The sequence below is a fragment of the Zingiber officinale genome, chromosome 2B, assembly GCF_018446385.1.
Source record: "Zingiber officinale cultivar Zhangliang chromosome 2B, Zo_v1.1, whole genome shotgun sequence".
Lineage (NCBI taxonomy): Eukaryota > Viridiplantae > Streptophyta > Magnoliopsida > Zingiberales > Zingiberaceae > Zingiber > Zingiber officinale.
Window position 1 is genome coordinate 154,268,042 of NC_055989.1, and position 9,997 is coordinate 154,278,038.

Here is a 9,997-nt window from a genome sequence, read left to right on the forward strand (position 1 = left end):
AAAGTTTATCTTCAATTTAACAAATTTTCCTTTTAAAAACTGCAACAAAGCAATACAAGATTAATAATCAGATCTATTTCAACAGAAAATGTATATCATTCTCAAAGATGGTAAGTTTTGTGACAAAAAATGTATATCATTCTCAAAGATGGTCATTTCCTCTGCAGTAGCTCTGAATTTTATCATATACAATATGGTGACATGGTCAAAGTCTTGGTATATCTAGATTTATTCTATTTGTGTCTCTGCAATTCAAGCTTAGAGTTTATTTTATTTGTGTTCCCATCAATTAGCAAAACAAAATTGAGGAAACTTTGTAAAGCTAAGCATTTTTTTTTTCTAATTTTACTAGATCTTTCGTAAGCACTTTGATAAATTGAAAAGACTAAGTAGAGGTTAGAGCACGTACCTTACTTACCTCACTTGGTGATGCTCCCCCTTCATCACAGCTTTCTTCTTCTGATGATCCTCCCCCTTCATCTATGCTCATCTCCGAGCTGGTTTTTTTCAAAAAGGTGGTTGGCCGTCAGTGCTACTCCTGAGAAAGCTTCGACTTTAAATTCCGAGGATGAAGATTCATCCCATGTAGCCTTCAAACTCTTGCTTTTAGAGGGCGTCGGTCTTCGAGACTTTTCCTTGTCCATTTTCTTTAATTTGGGGCAGTCATCCTTGATCTGCCCTTCCTCGTTGCAGTTGTAGCATCAGACCGTCTTTTTGTTACGTTGATTCTTCCTTGACTGCGATCGAAATTTATTAGTTTTAAGAAATTTATTGAAATGTCTTACCAATAGCGCCGCTTCGATTTCGTCGATCGATGCTTCAGAGTCGGGATCGTCCTTTTCAGCTTGTAGGACAATGTTGAGGTTCGACTTCTCTACTTGTTTAGACTCTACAAGTCGAGACTCGTGAAGTTCGAAAGTAGAAAATAAACTTTCTAAACTACTTACCTCAAAGTCCTTAGAGATGTAGTAAGCATCTACTAAGGACACCCACTCTGGAGTTCTAGGGAAGACGTTGAGCGCATACCGGATAGAGTCTTGGTTTGTCACCGATTCTCCAAGATTTGTCAGTTGCATTATCATCTCCTTGATTCTCGCTTGGAGTTGCGCTACCTTCTCGCCGGTGTTCATCCGGAGACTCGTCAGCTGAGTTCGGAGGATGTCCCGACTTGCCAACTTCGCTTCTGAGGTGCCTTCGTGGAACTCCAGAAATTTATCCTAGAGGTCTTTAGCGGAGTCGTAGCTTCCGATCCGACTTACCTCCTGGGGTGGCAGAACGCTGAGCAAGTGAAATTCCGTCTTTCCGTTGGCCACGAAATTGGCTTGCTCCTTCTTCGTCCAGTTGTATTCTTCTTTGTCTTTTGGCGCTGCATATCCATATTTTATTATTAAAAGTATATCAAATTCAGTCTTAAAGAATACCTCCATTCGGCGTTTCCACGTAGCGAAGTCTCCGTCGAACTTTGGGGGATGAATGTTCGCGCCGGCCATCATCTTGATCTTTGTGCTTCAGTCGGCGGTGAGTCATTCTGAGGCTGTTGGGCTCTGATACTAATTGTTGGTGCAACGGGACCGGCAAGAGGGGGGGTGAATTGCCTGCACAATAAAAGAGTATACCCTTCTCGAGACTTTCAACTCAAAAATTACAACAATAATAAAATAAACTAAAAGAAAAAGACTCAGCAATTTACTTGGTTACAACCAAGAAGGTTGTTAATCCAAGACAGTAGAAAAAGCTCTGAAAGATCTCCTTCTCTGAAGGCGGAGAAGCCTTTTACACACTAGAAGCTCAGAACTATTGCTAGAAATGAATACAGAGTTGAATACTTGATTGATATTTCATTCCTAGGTCCAGGGGTCCTTTTATAGCCCCTGAAAAGTCTATCCCGTTTGTCGAAGGCACCTCCAACTGAGGTCCAAGGCACCTCAGCTCGGGTGAATGGATAGAACTATATCCGATCGACAACGATCGTTTTGACCAGGGATGAGGTGCCTCAAACAAGCATGAAGGCGCCTCAAGGTGGAGGCGCCTTCAATACTTGATGAAGGCGCCTTGAGCTTCATTTCCAGCTTGTTTTCTCCTTTGTTTTGACTTCCGAAGCTTCACGAGTTTGGGTGATTCAGGCCAACCGAAATAGGGCTTACCCGGACCCAACTTCCGGCCTTCTCCTCGAGCAGGCTTCCGTCCCGACTTCTCGTCCCTCGAATGTCGCGCACGTTCTTCTCGTCCACCGGTGTGTTGGAACCCCAAGGTTGTTTTGGTGTGATCAACAAGTTAAATTAGGTCCTGTGTGTTTCTAACCTTGTGTCTAAGTGTGCAGGAACTTAGAGCACATGTAGTCGAGCGGAAGACGCAGTTAGCGAGAATGACGGCACGCGATGCGTCCGAGGGACGAGGCGCTGCGAAAGAGTACATCGGCGAACGAGAAGGAATCGTGCGGTGGTTCCGATGGACGAGAAGCCGGAGCGGAAGACTGCTCGAGGAGCAAGAGACGTAGCTAGCGAGAAGGTCAGCACGGGGTGCAACTGAGGGACGAAGACTGCGGATGAGTACTCTGGCGGACGAGAAGGAACCACGCGGTGATTCCGAGGGACGAGAAGCCGGAGCGGAAGCCTGCTCGAGAAGACCGGAAGTTGGGTTCGGGTGAGCGCTATTCCGGATGGCAGAGATCACCCAACCAAGCGGAAGACTCAGTCTGAGGCGAACGGAGCAGGAGCAGAAGACCCGGGCTGAAAAAGTCAATGAGGTTGACTTCCTGCCCGGGGCGCCTAGAACAATCCGGGGCCCCCGGACCATACGGGGGTGCCCGGAAGTCGATATTTGACCAAATCAAGATTTGACTCGATCTGAACGTTGGGGATAAAGTTTTATCCCCCCAGGGCGCCCAGAACCCTTCGGGGCGCCCCGACCAAAGCTATAAATATAGCTTTGGTCCAGAAGCTTTTCAACGAACTCACGAAATATAATTCCAACACTTGTGTGTTTTAGTTTAGAGTTAAACTTCTATTTCTGTGTTTCATTGTTGTACAAGGCTTCTCCGCCTGAATGAGTATTTAGTACTACATTTGTCTTGGATTAGCAACCTCCCGGTTGTAACCAAGTAAATATCGTGTGCCTCATTTTTATGATTTATTTTCTGCTTATTTTATTTTATAAGTATTAGTTTAAGAGTTCGAGAATGGTTGGTTTTGGTTTTGTGTTTGCAGACTATCCAACCCCCCTTCTAGCCGACCGCAACAGTGTACTCTTCCGCAGCTCTTTCGTCCTTTGGGCACACCGAGCCCGTCGACTCCCTTCCCGTGTCGTCCTTCTCGCTAGTTGCGTCTTCCGCTCGACTTCCTGTGCTCCTAAGCTCTTGCACACTTAGACACAGGGATCAAATAACAAACAGGACCTAACTTAACTTGGTTGATCACATCAAAACAATCACGGGGTTCAACATTCTCGAGTATCAACTAAGCATTGCGCTATTACATGGGTCTGGCACACCCTTACCCAATTTATGGAAGGTCGGCTTAGATCAAATATGATATTAAATTAATTTTTTATAAGGGGGGAGTCCGTTAAAGTAGCTTGTTGCTAGAATTCTCGAGTCTCACCCTAACATTGCATTATTGCATGGGTTTGATGCATCTTTTCCTAATTTATGAACGCTCTTTTGGTTAAAATTAAGTGTATTTATTTTTATCGGTTTAATATTTGATATAAAAAATTAAATTAGTTTTTTTAAAAAAGAGGGTATGTACACACATAAGCAAGTGCAAAGGTACACGTATAGCTTTGATGGTGTACAAAATTATAAAAATATTAGAGTTTTGCCTCACTAAAAAAATAAAATTAGGAGTAATTCTTAAAAATTAAAACTATATTTTATAGATTAATTATTCTTTTCTCATATCTCTTCCTGCATTACCTCCCTTGATATAAGGGTCCTAGTTCACGCAACACCATTCCCAATATAGAAAAAAAAAAGATTCGGTAATTAATCAAATAAGGAGACGACTCCTAAGGGAGTCATTTAAAAAAAAAATCATATAACATTGGACATGCCCAATCTTACTCTCTTTTTTAATGCTGGTTGAAAAAGGAAAATAATTATTAAAAATCTTAAAAGAATTATAAATAATAATATTTATAGACAAGTAAGTAGGGGTGAACATTCGATTAAAACACTACTTATTTACAAAGTCGGCCTAGGGACTGAAAAATAATTTTTGTATATATATATATGTATATATATCTTAGTAAAAGCTAATAAAATAATTTTTATATTTATTGGGAATTTTTTTTTAAATCTAATTATAAATTCTAAAATATTATATTTAATTATAAAAGAGTCTCACAAAGAAGAGAAAAATATCCTCCTTCACAAATCTTTTCCTATATCTATTTCTCTAAATCCCAATTTTTCAAAATCTATTTTTGCTCACCTTCAAACTCTTCGCCCACACCGATAGTCATCATCTAACTTTGCAGTCGTCGCATCACCGCCCTCGCCCATCGATATTACACAGTAGTGCAAGCGTTTAAATACTTCGATTTTGATTAAAAATTTTTACTTGAATTAAAGGAGGTTTTTTTTTTTTTTTGCACCGGGCCCTTTAAAGTCTAGGGACGACCCTGGTTTTGTATGTGTTCGTGTTGAGCTCTATCTGAATATGACTGCCCGCCCCTCTAGGTACGTTTTTTTTCATCTTGTTCTCTTAAATATAACTAATTTCTCTCTTCTCTTTGTAACTAAAATCAAGATGAGGGCGATGCTGACCGGCAAGAGTAAACTTGTCAATGCGAAGATTAACATCAAAGGCATGATCGAGCTGGAGAGTCAAAACCTGTTGTCAGTCACACACATTCTGCTCAACAAGCAGGAGTTCCCCTTCATCAGCGGAATGGAGGACCTCCTCATCATCTCTCGGAGCCGCCCCAACTGAACCGTCTGCCATCGGCGGGGCAAAACTCCTCCGGATCACCAGCAAGTGCGTCGCCGACATGGTACGAACTCTAATCTTTATTATTTATTTTTAAATTTCTAAATTGCTTTTTTTAAAAAAATAAAAAATCAAGAAAATTCACATTTTAATATCTAAATTCTATTTATTTGAACAGGTGGATCAAACCGCGGCCATGGCATTCGGAAATCATAGAACAAGCAATTACATTCGCATCCAGGTAGATTATTTATTTTAACTCAAAATTTAATAAATTTAAAATATTATAATTATGGAAATTCTAATTCTAATTAAATTTCCATTTAGGCTAATGTGTTCACGTCTGGAAATTGCTCATCCAAGTCAAAGAACTTGTTGCAATCAGTGCAAGACATGCTTTTGCACAGAAACATGGAGTCCTTCCCCTTTCGAGGGGAAAAAAAATTCTCAACGGAGTCATGCTGACAAGCTCGACCAAATCATGGTCGAACTGATCGAAGAGGAAGAGAAAAGGAAGAAGAGCTCGATCCCGCTCGTGGTTATTAAGCAAGCGGCGACGACCTCACAAATGTCGCCGCATGACCCTTTAGTCAAACGGACGGCAGCTCTTCCTCTTCTTCCTCCGCAAAGATGAAGCTCAGTGAACCATTGACATAAGCAACAAGCTTTCCTCTGTGAAGATGAGGCGCAACGAGCCTTCCATCGAGTACGCGCGGGCAGTGAAGAGTAGCAAGCCTTCCTCGAGGCGATACAGAACCTTAACATCGACGAGCCATCAAACATGCTCTCAGCCAACTAAAGTATAGACATTAGCAAAATTGTATGTAATGTGTCAAATTAATGATATGCTAAATTTGTTTAAATTAAAGTTTGTGCGAGATTCATTTAGAACATCAAAAGTTTATCTTCAATTTAACAAATTTTCCTTTTAAAAACTGCAACAAAGCAATGCAAGATTAATAATCAGTTCTATTTCAACAGAAAATGTATATCATTCTCAAAGATGGCAAGTTTTGTGACGAAAAATGTATATGATTCTCAAAGATGGCCATTTCCTCTGCAGTAGCTCTGAATTTTATCATATACAATATGGTGACATGGTCAAAGTCTTGGTATATCTAGATTTATTCTATTTGTGTCTCTGCAATTCAAGCTTAGAGTTTATTTTATTTGTGTTCCCATCAATTAGCAAAAAAAAAATTTAGGAAACTTTGTAAAGCTAAGCATTTTCTTTTTCTAATTTTACTAGATCTTTCGTAAGCACTTTGATAAATTGAAAAGACTAAGTAGGGGTTAGAGCACGTACCTTACTTACCTCACTTGGTGATGCTCCCCCTTCATCACAGCTTTCTTCTTCTGATGATCCTCCCTCTTCATCTATGCTCATCTCGGAGCTGGTTTTTTCAAAAAGGTGGTTGGCCATCAGTGCTACTACTGAGAAGACTTCGACTTTAAATTCCGAGGATGAAGATTCATCCCATGTAGCCTACAAACTCTTGCTTTTAGAGGACGTCGGTCTTCGAGACTTTTCCTTGTCCATTTTCTTTAATTTGGGACAGTCATCCTTGATCTGCCCTTCCTCGTTGCAGTTGTAGCATCAGACCGTCTTTTTGTTACGTTGATTTTCCTTGACTGCGATCGAAATTTATTAGTTTTAAGAAATTTATTGAAATGTCTTACCAATAGCGCCGCTTCGATTTCGTCGATCGATGCTTCAGAGTCGGGATCATCCTTTTCAGCTTGTAGGACAATGTTGAGGTTCGACTTCTCTACTTGTTTAGACTCTACAAGTCGAGACTCGTGAAGTTCGAAAGTAGAAAATAAACTTTATAAACTACTTACCTCAAAGTCCTTAGAGATGTAGTAAGCATCTACTAAGGACACCCACTCTGGAGTTCTAGGGAAGACGTTGAGCGCATACCTGATAGAGTCTTGGTTCGTCACCGATTCGCCAAGATTTGTCAGTTGCATTATCAGCTCCTTGATTCTCGCTTGGAGTTGCGCTACCTTCTCGCCGGTGTTCATCCGGAGACTCGTCAGCTGAGTTCGGAGGATGTCCCGACTTGCCAACTTCGCTTCTGAGGTGCCTTCGTGGAACTCCAGAAATTTATCCTAGAGGTCTTTAGCGGAGTCGTAGCTTCCGATCCGACTTACCTCCTGGGGTGGCAGAACGCTGACCAAGTGAAATTCCGTCTTTCCGTTGGCCACGAAATTGGCTTGCTCCTTCTTCGTCCAGTTGTATTCTTCTTTGTCTTTTGGCGCTGCATATCCATATTTTATTATTAAAAGTATATCAAATTCAGTCTTAAAGAATACCTCCATTCGGCGTTTCCACGTAGCGAAGTCTCCGTCGAACTTTGGGGGATGAATGTTCGCGCCGGCCATCATCTTGATCTTTGTGCTTCAGTCGGCGGTGAGTCATTCTGAGGCTGTCGGGCTCTGATACTAATTGTTGGTGCAGCGGGACCGGCAAGAGGGGGGTAAATTGCCTGCACAATAAAAGAGTATACCCTTCTCGAGACTTTCAACTAAAAAATTACAACAGTAATAAAATAAACTGAAAGAAAAAGACTCAGCAATTTACTTGGTTACAACCAAGAAGGTTGTTAATCCAAGGCAGTAGAAAAAGCTCTGAAAGATCTCCTTCTCTGAAGGCGGAGAAGTCTTTTACACACTAGAAGCTCAGAACTATTGCTAGAAATGAATACAGAGTTGAATACTTGATTGATATCTCATTCCTAGGTCCAGGGGTCCTTTTATAGCCCCTGAAAAGTCTATCCCGTTTGTCGAAGGCACCTCCAACTGAGGTCCAAGGCGCCTCAGCTCGGGTGAATGGATAGAACTCTATCCGATCGACAACGATCGTTTTGACCAGGGATGAGGTGCCTCAAACAAGCATGAAGGCGCCTCAAGGTGGAGGCGCCTTCAATACTTGATGAAGGCGCCTTGAGCTTCATTTCCAGCTTGTTTTCTCCTTTGTTTTGACTTCCGAAGCTTCACGAGTTTGGGTAATTCAGGCCAACCGAAATAGGGCTTACCCGGACCCAACTTCCGGCCTTCTCCTCGAGCAGGCTTCCGTCCCGACTTCTCGTCCACCGGTGTGTTGGAACCCCAAGGTTGTTTTGGTGTGATCAACAAGTTAAATTAGGTCCTGTGTGTTTCTAACCTTGTGTCTAAGTGTGCAGGAACTTAGAGCACATGTAGTCGAGCGGAAGACGCAGCTAGCGAGAATGACGGCACGCGATGCGTCCGAGGGACGAGGCGCTGCGAAAGAGTACATCGGCGAACGAGAAGGAATCGTGCGGTGGTTCCGATGGACGAGAAGCCGGAGCGGAAGACTGCTCGAGGAGCAAGAGACGTAGCTAGCGAGAAGGTCAGCACGGGGTGCAACTGAGGGACGAAGACTGCGGATGAGTACTCTGGCGGACAAGAAGGAACCACGCGGCGATTCCGAGGGACGAGAAGCCGGAGCGGAAGCCTGCTCGAGAAGACCGGAAGTTGGGTTCGGGTGAGCCCTATTCCGGATGGCAGAGATCACCCAACCAAGCGGAAGACTCAGTCTGAGGCGAACGGAGCAGGAGCAGAAGAACCGGGCTGAAAAAGTCAACGAGGTTGACTTCCTGCCCGGGGCGCCTAGAACAATCCGGGGCCCCCGGATCATACGGGGGTGCCCGGAAGTCGATATTTGACCAAATCAAGATTTGACTCGATCTGAACGTTAGGGATAAAGTTTTATCCCCCCAGGGCGCCCAGAACCCTTCGGGGCGCCCCGACCAAAGCTATAAATATAGCTTTGGTCCAGAAGCTTTTCAACGAACTCACGAAATATAATTCCAACACTTGTGTGTTTTAGTTTAGAGTTAAACTTCTATTTCTGTGCTTCATTGTTGTACAAGGCTTCTCCGCCTGAATGAGTATTTAGTACTACATTTGTCTTGGATTAGCAACCTCCCCGGTTGTAACCAAGTAAATATCGTGTGCCTCATTTTTATGATTTATTTTCTGCTTATTTTATTTTATAAGTATTAGTTTAAGAGTTCGAGAATGGTTGGTTTTGGTTTTGTGTTTGCAGACTATCCAACCCCCCTTCTAGCCGACCGCAACAGTGTACTCTTCCGCAGCTCTTTCGTCCTTTGGGCGCACCGAGCCCGTCGACTCCCTTCCCGTGTCGTCCTTCTCGCTAGTTGCGTCTTCCGCTCGACTTCCTGTGCTCCTAAGCTCTTGCACACATAGACACAGGGATCAAATAACAAACAGGACCTAACTTAACTTGGTTGATCACATCAAAACAATCACGGGGTTCAACATTCTCGAGTGTCAACTAAGCATTGCACTATTACATGGGTCTGGCACACTCTTACCCAATTTATGGAAGGTCGGCTTAGATCAAATATGATATTAAATTAATTTTTTATAAGGGGGGAGTCCGTTAAAGTAGCTTGTTGCTAGAATTCTCGAGTCTCACCCTAATATTGCATTATTGCATGAGTTTGATGCATCTTTTCCTAATTTATGAACGCTCTTTTGGTTAAAATTAAGTGTATTTATTTTTATCGGTTTAATATTTGATATAAAAAATTAAATTAGTTTTTTTAAAAAAGAGGGTATGTACACACATAAGCAAGTGCAAAGGTACACGTATAGCTTTGATGGTGTACAAAATTTTAAAAATATTAGAGTTTTGCCTCACTAAAAAAATAAAATTAGAAGTAATTCTTAAAAATTAAAACTATATTTTATAGATTAATTATTCTTTTCTCATATCTCTTCCTGCATTACCTCCCTTGATATAAGGGTCCTAGTTCACGCAACACCATCCCTAGTATAGAAAAAAAAGATTCGGTAATTAATCAAATAAGGAGACGACTCCTAAGGGAGTCATTTAAAAAAAATCATATAACATTGGACATGCCCAATCTTACTCTCTTTTTTAATGCTGGTTGAAAAAGGGAAATAATTATTAAAAATCTTAAAAGAATTATAAATAATAATATTTATAGACAAGTAAGTAGGGATGAACATTCGATTAATTCGGTATATAAATTAACTGAAATCTGATTTAATGTTGT